The sequence below is a fragment of the Triturus cristatus genome, chromosome 9, assembly GCF_964204655.1.
Source record: "Triturus cristatus chromosome 9, aTriCri1.1, whole genome shotgun sequence".
Lineage (NCBI taxonomy): Eukaryota > Metazoa > Chordata > Amphibia > Caudata > Salamandridae > Triturus > Triturus cristatus.
In genome coordinates, this window is record NC_140592.1 from 991,651,216 (window position 1) to 991,665,426 (window position 14,211).

The window sequence follows — 14,211 nt, forward strand, 5'->3', positions numbered from 1 at the left end:
TGACATTCACAACTCAAAACTTGACAACTGTATTTGTGCTACAATTACATGGATGAAGAGTAAACACCTGAAGCTCAACATAATAAAAAAAAGAAACATGACCTATGGACAATGTTAACTATACTTCCCTGTTGCCATGTGACCTAAGAAACTCAAGGCCCCTCCAACATCAGGCAAATTAAGAAAGCCAGAAGTAATCATGGCTTCAGACCTAGTTTTGATGTACCTGTCCTTGGTTAACAATGTCAGAAATATTACCTTCTGCACAATGGAAACATTGTGTCTCAGCTTCCCATACCCTGGAAACCAACTAGAGCGGCCAAGCTATCCTCACACTTATAATCTCAAACTTACACTATTCCAATAGCATATTCCTTGGCCCAATCAGGTTTCTCATGCGCAAAATGCAACTAATTGAAAATGCTTTTGGAAGACTCCTTTTCTGCCTTCACCCAAGAGAACACATGACTCCAGTCTTGCAATCACTCTGCTGGCTACCTGTAGCTAGCTAAAGCTAGAAGGCAATATTTAAGGCACTCTGCATTGTCCACAAAGCTTCCCTAGGAAAACAACCACTATACCTACAGGATTAATTCAAGCACTACAAACAAACAGGACACTGCGCTCCAGGCTTGTGCCGCAGGTCATCATAGTGCAGAGCTGTATGAAATCCAAAGGAGGCACAGCTTTCTCAATACAAGCTGATAAACTCTAGAGCTTGCTACCAGCCAATATTAGAAGCATTCAGGAGCATATACATTTAAGAAGAGAGTTAAAACATGTCAGCTTCCAAAATAACTACATCATCCCACAATCCTGTGATTGAACCTGGAATGATAATTGCACCTTTAAGTACAATCTACAGTTTACAACCCACAGATACGGAATAGCCCAACCAGAACACTGCTTTCTATATCCAGATAAAATATGAAGGGCTGATGCAAGGCTAACCTGAGTATTATATACTAATGTCAAAACATATATAACCCCTTCTAACCCGTACGTGTAGTATTACCATAAAACTCAGTGGTCAGCAGCCAATTGTAGTTCACACACCCTGCATAATAACTCCCATATACTGCTTAATCTTCTTACATTCACATAAGATATATCTGCTATAGATCTTGCGAATCACCTAGTACTAGCCCATAAATCAGCAATCACCATATGAACAGACATGTAATGACTGAAGATCGGCCACATACTGCAGGCCAATCAGAGGATTCTAATCTAGTCCACCAGTGCAAGCCTCAATTAGCTATGTACTAAGGGCCGGATTGAGAGTTTGGTGGATGGTATACTCTGTCACAAATATGACAGGTACTCGTCTGCTGTATGACAAGTGGCATAGGATATAATGCACTTGTACTATGGCATATGGGTATCCATCACATTTGTGACAGAGTTTCCAATATGGTAAACTCTAAATCAGGCCCTATGACTTTTTCTTTACATATCACAAAAACAATCAGATATGGGATGAAAGTATCAAAGCCCATTCCAGTAGATCTCCCCACCAGTTCTCACTCCAGTCATGTGTGCTAAGTACCATAAACACTGAAACAAAATATCTTAAACTAGACATCCTAGAGTAGTAATCAACTAAGTGGACTATGATCATACAAAATATGATGAGGGAACCTGTGGAGATGCTGAAAAAGAAGAGGAGAGGAGCAAATTGAATGAATCATTTAATTTAAAACTAAAAATATAAAGTATATATGAGATACAAGATTTGTTGCTTGTAGATTGGTCCACTATGTCCCTTGAATGGCAGCATTTGAAAAATGGGCCCCAGTCAGAAATTACTGTGTGTGGCACCATCTTAAAGTGGCAAAGTAGGCATGCATCACAAATTGGCACATTTTGAAATGGCTGCATTGGGCCTGTTTGTGATAACATGTCATACATAGATGTTAAAGCCTGGATTCCTAACAAATTGCACATCCTGCTGAAGGACTGTGGTATTGGACAGTATTGGGTGGGTGATAAATGTTGGACTAGTGCTGGGGCTTCAGCCGATTCACAACAGGCCTGGGACAAAGCCAACGTTTGGTTATGTGGGTTGTGCTATCATTAGGGATATGACAATCAGGAAGTGATGGTCAAATGGTGCACTCTGTGGTGCCACAAGAAGAGCACATATGAGGCTTGTGCTCCGTCATCATACCAGTTGATGAGGGATCAGTGGAACTTGGAAATCTGCACAGGTGCCTCGTGAAAAGCAGATGAAACACTGTGGAGCGTTGAATAAGGCAGTGTGCAGAAAAAGACTCTTCATGTGTGCATTGCTGGAGATAGTCTGATTGGGCAGAAGACTGCATGCAAAACATGAATGGATAGATGGGAGAGCATGGGTAGTGCCCTGGCTTTTTGCCAGAGACACAACTTTGATCCATGTCTTGCAGAAGTGATCATGAGTCCTTCTGGTGCAGAGTACAACACATAAACAACACACACCAAAAGTTGGCAAAGAGTGTTCCCAAGAGAGCGTGATTACTCATTTATTATGATCTTGTGGATGTGCTCAGGGAGGGCATGTTAGTGCAGAACAAAATAAAATGTTGACTACCTTCTTCTGCTAGAAAAACAGTGGCAGTCACATTGATCACATCCAGATTAGACTACTATAATAGTCTATATGCAGGATCCTCTAAATTAACCCTTCACAAACTGCAAATTGTCCAACCTGCAGCCTCTAGGCTAGTACTAAAACAATCACATCGTTCTTCTGTCTCGGCAGTCTTAAAAGCCCACCACTGACTACCAATTCACAACAGAATCCTTTTTAAAATCATTCTGTTTACTTTTAGAGCCTACGGAGCATGTGTCCTAAGTATCCTACAGCCAGATGTACCAATTATACGTCCTCTCGGCCCCTGAGATCTTCATCCGTGAATCTCCTTAAACCTGCTCAATTCAGGCTTAAGACTAAAGGAGGCAGATCTTTTGCGTTTCTAGGAACAAACTCACGGAATCAGCTCCCCACGGAGCTGAGACATATTGCATCAGATCCCCTTTTCAGGAAACAGCTGAATACATGGCTTTTTGTGGCCTTTGACCCTAGCAGTCACTTTCTCATCTGAAGAACCCTGAAAGGTCACTTCACTGAACCAGAGCCCTAGACTCTGCTTTACTCATAAGTACTTCCTCTGACTTTTATACCGCCGAGCGCCAGGATGCTCCCTTGGGAGTGAAAGTAGTACTTTATAGATTGTAAATTCAATTCAACTATGTGGTTGGTGCAGGGCCAAATTGTTGACATTGAAATCTGGACATTGGGGTTCTTATCCTGCCTTATGCACTTGATCAGAAACATTTTTTTGTGATAATGGGCAGATTGTGTCCCCCTTGCCTCAACTGCTAAATGTCGACACTGCAAAAAATAGTAAAATTATGTACATTGTTATTACACTCCAACTGGGCAGTGTGCTGTCTGGCACCGTCCCGCTGAGACAACTCTTATGCTCATCGCATAATTTTTATTGTAATCAGGCTGTATACATGTTTTGCAAGGAATTGTAGACTTCATGGATTTGAGCTTGCTGCAGGCAGTGTATGTTTTAATATCAGGAAAATAAGCAATAAAAACTGGCGCAGCAGACCATAAAATAGGCCCACAAACAGCCCAAAAAAGTCCCACACATTGCTCTGTCAGACCAGTCCATCGGGCACAGCTGGATTGCCCTATAGACCTGTCCGAGCCTGATTGTACCTCATGTCCAGGGTCCTCATTGCTTCAGAGGGGTGTTTGGGGTGTTACACCCACCTAATAAATGTATTTTATGATAAGCAGTTGGGTACAAGTGCTTTCAGTCGGGTATGGCGAAGTGTCTGTCTGTCGGAATTTACCAGGAATTTTTACACAAACAGACAAAAACACACACACACTCTCTCTCTCCTGCTCTGTTTGAAAAGAGTTCAAAATTGTAGGTTATTTCGCAAAACAATGTGTTTTCTCCAGTGGCGGCTCCTACGCTAAGGCTTTGAAGCAGTGCAAGAAAGGAAAAATAAAATGACAATAACGTAATGTTATTATCATTTTATTTTGTCCCTCTGCGGCAGCTTTGCATGACGGAGTGGGGCTGCTCTGCTCGCAGGGCAGGGGAGAAGAGGTACCAACCTCTTAAGTGCGCAATAACTGTTTGGCCCGCACTCTCGGGCGGACCAAACAGTAATTGCACACTTCGCATGTTCTCCATAATGGCTGCATTACAGCCTGCATGGAGGACATGCCCAGGCCCCCAGTCCCTGGCTGAGTGCTGAACCACTGCACTCAGACCAATCACAATGCTGCATTGCAGCATTGTGATTGGTCAGGGTAGCCTGGGTGCTTACCAATCACAAACTGCATTGCAGCGTTGTGATTGGTCAGGGGAGCCTGACTGCCTGCTTCCTGTTCCGAGGAGAGTCATCGGAGAGAAGCATCGGTGAGGTAAGTTTTAGGAAAAAATGTATAATCCTTTTACCCCTTCCCCCCCGCCCTCCTCGCCCCCCGCGACCCCTGACCCGAGCCGGCCGCTACTGGTTTTCTCTCACTTAGGGGCCGATTCCGATCCGGGTCGGAAAGCACTCCGACCGAGCCAGATCCGGAGTGTTTTCCGACCGAGCCGGAGTCCTGCAGTCCGACTGAGCGAGTACGATGCGGCCGTATGGTGCCGGACTCGGTCGGACTCCCATAGAAGTCAATGGGAGCCGGTCGTACGACGCGTACATGGGCTCCCATTGACTGAATGGGTACGTCGCGGACAAATGCACCCCCTACAGTGGGTACGCGTCGGTGCCATCCGCACCGTACATGCCTGTGTTGGGGAGACCCATGGCTTTCCCCCTGTGTCCGAGTCGTAGGGCTGCGGGGGACAGGGGTCCGACGCAGACCCCCAAAGGCAACCACCCGGACGATTTGCGAGCCGCACACTCCGGCTCGCACAGGCTATCCGACGCGTGCATCGTACTGGCTCGGTCGTAAATCGCATCCATTGCACGCTACGGTTAACTTACGACCGAGACGTACGGAGCGGTTCGGACCCGGAAACGACTCGGTCGGTGAATTTCATGTAGCTCGCATCGTACTTGCTCACTCATACAGCTGTGCGAGTCGGCCAGAAAACACGCGTACGGCTCATAGTTTTTCCGGCCGGATCGCGTTCAGTGCCCTTCCGACCCGGATCGGAATTGGCCCCTTAGAGTCACCACCAATACACTGCCCCTTAACCCGTCTTGTGCACCCTGCTTGTCGTATAATGTATTTTAACATCATGTGCCAGTGTGATTGTTGGGAAATCTGAAGCTCACACCCACCCAAACTTACTGACCAAGCTACCCCCTGCTCATGTCTAAAATGCCCCTGCTCAACTCTGCTACTCCTTCCAGCCCTGTCAGCTCTGCCACATCTAAAATAGGGAAAGGTTTATTTTTCTACTGTACTTTGCACGCTGGATGTTTTGTCCATAATTATTTAAGTTCTCTAACCACTCTTGGTGTCATGCAGTCGGGAATGAAGCGGCCGTGCGAGTGGTCAGCGTGATAAGACGGCTCTTCGCTTTCCCGGACGTGCATGGCTGCCTCGCGCCTCAGACGCGAGCAGATTGTGACTGCTCGCATGTGCTCAAAACACATTTGGAAAAAGTAAATAAACTGCAATATCAAGCCTGACTGCTGCTGATTGAATATTATTCTCATTAAGTGGATAGCCTACGTCTCGGCCACGTCGGGAATGTTAAGCAGATCAGATGTGGCTGCGTGGGGGGAGAGGGGGTCTCGCCTCCGCGATCACACTCTGGCTTGTTTCTGTTTTTGTGGCTTTGTGTATCCCAGCCCTCCGGCCACTTATTGTAGGAATATTTAGCATTTTTGTACACCTAAGGTGGGGGGCAGAAGCTGGGTTGCCATTAACCCATTACAGAAGTTGCTTGAGCCGGAAGTGGGTGTCACTGTGCAGTTTGTTTGTAACATGAAACTTTTAAGTGTATGTGTATGACTCCTTTGACTTTGATTGGAAACTATAAATTATAAATTTGATCTCTTGCAGCGGAAGAGAGGAAGGGAGGGGTAGACAGAACGAAGGATGGAATGAGGTTGGATGAATGCAGAGAAGGCTGGATGGAGGGGAGGGTGGGGTGCTAGATGGAGGGATGGGTGAAATGGATGGAGAAAGGCTGGATGGAGAGAGGGATAGATGCAGGTGTGGATTGAAGAAGATGGGGATGAATGGAAAAGCGGTGGACGGATTGAAAGAAGATGACGGTTGGATGAGAGATAATGAACAGAGAAAGGGGTGAATAATGGAGAAATATGAAACAGTGATCAATTGGGAAGAAGGATGGATGGAAAAATAGAGTAATGATGAAAAGAAGAAAAGCAAGATAAAAAAGGCACATGATAGGGTGAGAGACAGAAGAAAGAAAGAATCAATTAGGGATATGGAGAATTAAGGTAGGAAATGTAAGAATTTCAGAATATCCTCAGGTGGAAAAATCCACTCGCTCAGATCTATTAGGGACATGGTTCAAAATAGGGTTGATTTTACTTTTCTGGCTACTCCTTCGTACAGAAGGTCTGCATGGAGGCTTACCCGATGGCTCTCAAGTGCTTAATTTGTGCCAGTGGTAACAGGCAGTGGGCACTGGCACTCATTTTTGGGGACCATGACTTATTCTTTATTATGAAGCCTTGACCCAGAGCAAGGCAGAAAGAGGCAGAATAAGAAAAAAGAAGAATCTGAGCAATATAGGAAAATAGTGAGAAAGGGAGAAGAAAGTGGGGAAAATGAACCTGCAGGAGTGAAATCAAAAAAAAGGAAGTGTAGGGTGGAGGCAGAAACAGGCACGAGGTGTAATCAACAATAGACAGCCTTGGCAATCGGCATCACCGGCTTTGGACATTTTTGTTTTTCAAACTAAACACTGCATTGCACCCATCTATGCAGGGGCAACATCGAATGACATTTCAATAGGGATTTTAATCCTGTCCATCTCCTTTTATCCCAGATCGGTCTTTTTTCATGAAGACCTGAGTGAGAAGCGAGGGATACAAGTATGTAACAAGAGTATTTTTGGATCCTGTGCTTTGCACAGGTGCTTTTCAGTTCTTGGCTGCAAAGGATTGACAGCTCCTATGCAGGAACTACACTGTGCCCCCTCATGCTTGAGTCAGCAAAGCATGGCACGGAGCCTAGGAACTGTTTCAGGCCATCTAAGCAGATGCATTCTCTGACAAAAGGTAATTTATTTCTTGGCTTGTGGTGAAAAAAAACAATTCGGGGTCTGCCTTTGAGACTGACACATATGTGCCTTCATTTGGAGGCCTGCAGCTAGGCCAGTTAAGTGGATTTGTTATCCTTTGTGTGGCGTGAGACTGGCCACAGATTTCACTACAGTTCTCTTTGATCGCCAGATGCAGCGCCTTAGGCACTAACCTCTCCTCTATGAAAACTCTTCTATATCTTCCCTAAATCAAAGGTCTACTATGTGGGGAACAACACGCTCAGGTATTCCTCCAGATCACAACCACTCCACACCGGAAAACAGGAGGTAAGTGTATAGTCACAGGACTGTCCAAATTGAAAAATGCAAATGCACAGTTTTTTTGAATCATTTTCAGTTGTTTGCACTGTTAGGTTCTTTACAATCCAAGACTGTTAGACCTCACACCCTTGGGTTGTAGTCTCCCAAACTTTTGTCTCCACCCCTCCTATTTTGCAGATTTAGGAGCAGATTTACAAGCCCATTGCGCTGCCAGTGCATCAATTTTTGTGACGCACTGGCCCATATTTACAAGGACGGGAAAAGCCACCCTGCGTGGCTTTTCCTGTGTTTGTAAATACAGCCCCTTTACATGCAGCACTTTGTGTGAAAGGGGCGTTCCATGGGTGTTGCTGTGTGTGTTCCCACGCAACACCCATGGAACCAGACATATTTCCACATTTACAAAGAAATCGTAAATCTGGAAAGCGTCTGAATGCTACGCCTCCCCAGGGAAGGTGTAGGGGGGTGCAACGAGGAGAAATGTATTCATTTCTCCTCGATTTTGTTTCCTCTTTCTATGCGTGCTGCAGAAAGAGGAAATCACCATGGTGCAAGGGTGCCTGCGTCAGCGCAGGGCTGCAGTTTGTGCGCCAGCGCAGAGGGAAGCACAGAGATGCGACATATTGTTATAAATATGTCGCTTCCCTGTGCTTCCAAACTAACGCAGTGTGGTGTAGCAAAATGACTTGCTGCACTGCGCTGTGTTAGTTTATTGTAAAACTCCCCTTAGTTTTGTTGGGTTTCGGACTCTGTGTATTTTACCACTGGTAACCAGTGCTTCAGTGTTTGTGCCCTCACCCTAAAACATGGGAAAAGTGGCCTACAGCTAATTGGCACATTTAATTTACTTGTTAGTCCCTACCATAGCTTGTCCCAAACTGTGGGTCATGGCCCACTGTTGGGTAACAAGCTGATTTTTGGTGGGTTGCGAAAAGGTGAACAAACAAATAAGAATGCCTTTGAATTCTGTGTTTATCTTGTTACATTTGGTGCTTCAAATACACAGGTTAAATGTCAGGCTGTGTCTACTAACACATTACTGCTTATTCTTTTAAAATAGGAGTGGTATTTACTTTTGTTTCTCTGACTGGAAAGTGAGAGGAGTTTTAAAAGTGAATTATGTGACAATCTAGCTGGAGTGCAGGGAGTGTGAAGGGAAAGACTGTAGGAGGTTGGTTGTTTTGCAATACACAACAAAATGTAAATACCTGAAAATAAACTGTATGCATTAAGCAGTATGAAAAGCAAAATGAAGCAAATATTTTGTAATTCCGGAGTGTTCTAGAATCAGAGATTTTAATTGGATGAAAACAAATCAAGACTCTTTACTTGGTGATGCACACATGCTAAATATTCACTAAAACCCAATTGCCACACTTTATCATTTGTGTGATATGTATTTCTATCAGTAAAACTGTATGGCTGTATAAAGTTTGTGACCCTTTCAATGGAAAATACGCTTGCCGTAAATGATGAGGCGCTACTATGCGATCCTTTAGTTACATTCAAAACTCGCCCTTCATCATGTCCACTAAAGGTAAATGGCCTGGAAAGAGAGACCCGATTTTGGGGGGGAAATGCGAAAGCGCGCAGCTATGGCGAGTGCGACAGGCCAGGCAGAACCCTCGCTAATACACTTAAACACACACCTCCAAACTTCATAGCTGAGCTACTTGATGACAAGTTAACTCCCGTCAGAGGACAGCAAGCCACACATAAACATCTCACAAGTTTCTTTTCCTCATTATACTCATCCACACAAAGCGCTCCCCACCCTGAGCTAGGCACGTATTTAGACTCCATCAAATTGCTTTGGCTCAGTGACGCTCATAGGTCCTACCTAGACAAACCTTTTTCAGTGGTAGACATAACACACGTCATCAGCGACCTGCCTGGCAAGAAAGCACCTGGGCTAGATGGGCTGACAACTTCTTTCTATAAAACATACGCAGCAGAGCTGGCTGGGAAGCAATGATTATCTCCCTTCTCAAACCTGATAAGCAAGCAAATCTTTGTGACTCATATAGACCTCTCCTCGCCAAACTAATTGCTAATAGGTTACAGCCACTCCTACCGCTTATAGCAAGACCAGATCAATCTGGATTAATTCCAGGTAGATCCACAGCCCATGATCTGCGCACCTTTTTTGCTACTGTTCACCAGATCGACCCCAAATTACGGCCCATTGCGGCATTTCTTGATGCCACCAAGGCATTCGACTCTCTTGAGTGGCCTTTCTTATTCACCATATTGCCTAGGCTGGGATTTAGTCCCAACTTCATCAAACTTATTACCCTTCTCTATACTAAACCCACAACTCACCTGAGAGCTAACAGGCTTTTATCAGCACCATTCACCATAACAGGCGGCACAAAACAGGGCTGCCCACTATCGCCTCTGCTATTCGCAGTGGCGATGGAACCATTAGCTACCAGAATACAACAGCACCAATCCTCTCGCGGGCCGGGATTCACAGATAGAAGAGTAATAATTTCAATGTATGCCGACGACATCACGTTATACATTCGCAAACCAGATGAAAACCTGAATCCAGTGTTACGTGAAATTCTTCAATTTGGCAGTATGTCATGCATCAAAATCAATTGGTCTAAATCATCAATCCTGCCACTAACTGAAGCCCCAGTAGAAACTGAATTAGAATTCCCGCTTACATGGGCTGATGGCGCTGTAAAAATACCTAGGCATGTGGCTCAGCAAAGACATGCAGGAAATCTGGCGCATGAACTTTGGCAAACTGCTGGACTCGCTGGAGCACAAATCTAAATTCTGGTCAGCTCTGCCACTTGGCAGGTAGAATCGCCATTACAAAACTGATAGTCCTCCCCAAATGACTCTTTATTTGCTTTCACAGGGAGGGCTGGGTGCCCCCGACCTCGAACTCTATGCATTATGTGCACAAGCCCAGATTCTCCTTTTCTGGATAAACCCCATCCCATTTCCGCCGCAGCTAGCCATCGAGAAAGATGTGTCAGACCCCACTCCTTTGCATGCCACTATATATAAGCCATATCATAGAACGACTGGCAAAGTGAACACAGTTGAGAATCTTCAATGGGTCTGGGAGGGTCTAAGGAAACGTGTCAGTACCCCATTGTTATACGCACCATCCACCTCTCTTGCATACCATTCACTGTGAGGAGAGTGAGGAGGTGAGGAGAGTAGCGCTGCCTCCTAGGCCAAGGGGCGGGCTTCTGCTGCTGTGAGGGCCGGCGGGGGGCATTGCCTGGGCCGCAGGAGTTCGGTGAGCACGCTAGAGATTGTGATAGCTGCCCACGCTGTCCATCAGGAGCCTGGCTTGGCATAAGAGGGGTGTGTAGTGCTCAGGACATTGTCAATCAAACTTTTTTCAGGAGCAATTGAGATGACAAATAATTCACGAGGGCTCTAACCACCTGGTAAGTGCTGCAGTGACAAACAAAATAAGTGATTAAAGGTGTGTAGACCGCAGTGGCCTCTGCATTGCCTGCTCGGTTAAGAGAGTAACCCACAGCAGCGCACAATAGCGCTAGTCTATCGTAAAAAGCGCCCTGAGTAAAAAAGTGTATGTATGATCTCTGCTACTTGCAATGAAACATAGCCTCAACTTTATCGAATCTAAAAAGTATGTGCTGAATGTCAGGATGGATTACACCTCTGTTCAGCTGAGCATGGAAATAGAAAGGAGCCGGCTCAACCGTCACCAGCTTAGTTTGGTGGCCATCTTGGAATGGGCAGTTGAATTAATAGCCATACATCTTGGATGTGCATATTAAGAGAAAAATTATTTCATCACCCCCTGCGGTTGGGTTGCTTCCGGGAGTGGTCCTGCTGTCTTTGCCATCACACACTGCTTTTTGGTTGGTGTCTTCCCATTCTATGGAGCCAGCTTTCCTCACGTTAACACCATCCTCCCCCCACCATCAATTCATATCCATGGGTCAATAGTCACCTTTCTCACAATGGTTCTGATTCCTGATCCCTCTGGTTCCAACGCTTCCATCATCAACTACCCACCCAATCTATCGAAAAATGCGGCCAAGAAATATAAGCATCACTTTCTCAGGGCCTGGCCCGAAACCTTAATCTCTGATGTCTATTTTCTCACTATCAACGGTACCAGAGTTAATGACCTTATTTTCTACACCAGGAAAAGAGCTTGTTGGCGAAAAGTCTTCTACTCTATGCTCCGAATAACAAGCTCTAGAAAAACACCTCATGGTATCAAGCTCACAACAGCCCCTTCGTCCTCACTCAACGCTAATACCACCATCACCCTCTATAACAATGGTATCATCCTAATTCAAGCGTCAAATTTCAATCTATTTAAGATAACCTACATCTTCCCGTTACTCAAAAACGCGGCTTCCTCGAAACCCAATGTCACCCAGACTCACCCTCACATCTCTCAGGACCCGGCGAGTCCACTCCCCGCTACGTTAGGAAGCCCATTTCCCCATCTCCATCTAAATCACGCCTCACCACCTGCTCACCACAGAGGGGTCCCATCCCAGGTTGCTGCGCCCCAACTATCTAGTCCCGACGCACATATAGCCAGTCCGAGCCTATCTGTCCTCCGACTAGAGAGTACCCATGATATCCATCTTGCCTTGCCTCTAATTATTGAGTCATCTTCCCCCAGCCCTCCCCCGGTGTCTCATAAGAGGCTGGAATTCAAGCAAATGCCCTCCACCGATCATGATCGGTCAACGTCAATCAATCTGATGAGTCCTTGTCCTAACCCTCAGCCTAACGATCACTCCCCCCTCACTAAGACCCCTACCTCATTTTCAAAAGAACCTGGATCTCAGCCAGACTCGTATGACCATCTTCCTCCACAGGATCTCCCGCCCACCACCTTGGACCATGTAGGTAGACACCGAGACCTCCCCTTACTCATAGATTCCCTTTCACACCCTCCTCCCCTCGCTCAACACCCAGACTTGTCGGCGCACCTAGATGAGATTTCTCTCCAGTTGCACCTTTTAACGTCTGAGCTACATGGCTTGAAAGCCCTCTCAATTGACCTTTTCCCCATGCTAAGATCTTTCCTCACTGCTGCAAACCTGTCTAATGCTCCATCTTGCGATAGATATTCAATGGTCAAGCCTTTACCTTCCTCCATCGGGAAATCCATTCCCCTACCTAATGACACCTCCCGCCCTAGAAGATATGAGACCTACCTTGCGTCCTCAGATCTACAGGACCTGCTCAACTCCTACCCTAATTGGTCCAACCCCAACATGAGCCCGCCAAGACAAATACAATCCATCCTTTCTAACCCAAATAGAGGACCGCCTATCAATCCCAGAGGCAGCAATAAGATCAACCTCACTCGCGTGAATATCACCCAGACTCCTTCCTCCACAAAGACACTACGAATTAAATGTGTACTTCTAAATTGCAGATCAGCCACTAAACACGCCACTGATATCTTCGATCTCATACAACACTTGGACTTAGACATTATCATCCTCACTGAAACTTGGTTAAATCCCGCTTCCACTACGACTCTCGACATCCTAGTACCTCCCACTCATGATATAATTAGGTTAGACAGAGCTGGGAAACTGGGCGGGGGCTTAGCCTGTATTCATAGAAACACACTTTCGATCTCTCCCGTTGTGTCCTCTGCGCCCTCCTCCTGTGAATATCTCTGTCTCAACATCTCAAGTAAGAACCTACCGGTCTGCAAACTTCACACTTTCTACCACCCCCCATGAGACAATATCCTCTTCATTGAGCAATTATTTGAAATCATTTCTAGCAATGTTGACTCAGCTGTGTCCCAAATCTTCCTTGGTGACTTTAATCTGCACTGGGCTAACTCCATAGACCCTGCTGTTTCAAGCCTTAAAGCCTTTCTAAGTGATCAGGATCTGACCCAGCATTGTGACCAACCAACCCATAATAAAGGAAAAATTCTTGACCTCATTATTTCGAAAGGGCAGACCGTCACCTTGGACTCTATTACCCCATGTGACTGGTCAGACCACCACTGCATCCTTTTTTTATCAACAAGGAGGTACAGTTGTGGAAGGCCCAACCAACGAAATCAAAGATATGGAAAAGGGACCTCAGACTAGTAAACCCTGTTGAGCTAGCTGGCCACTGTACATCTGCCCTCTCCTCTCAAGCGGACCTGACTGAGGTGCAGTTACTCACTGACTCCTACAATGTGACCATTTCCAACATCATGAATGACATTGCTCCACTCAAACATAAAAATGCCTCAACAAAAATATCCAAACCGTGGTATAATGATAACCTAAACACGGAACGTCGCAACCTTAGGGCAGTTGAACGCTCCTGGAGATCAAATCCCTCCTCGCACCAACTTAAACTCCTAAGAGACGCTAGGAGTCTTTACTACAAACAAATCAGGAACTCCAAGTCTAACTATTTCAGACACCAATTAGATCAAGCGGCAAACCGTCCCAAGAAACTTTTCGAATTGGTCAAACAGCAATCAATTGTAGGTCCAAACCTATCGAAACATGGAAGCAGTCCACCCTCCTGTGACGATCTTGCTTCTTTCTTCATTGAGAAATCAAAACTCATATCCTCTGACCTCGCTGCTAGGAAGGCTGTACTCCTCTCCTCCAGGGCAGCCTCTCCACCTGACCTCTCTGAAAAGCTCAACTCTACTCCCCTGATCCCTAAGAACAATGCGGCCTGGGACACCTTT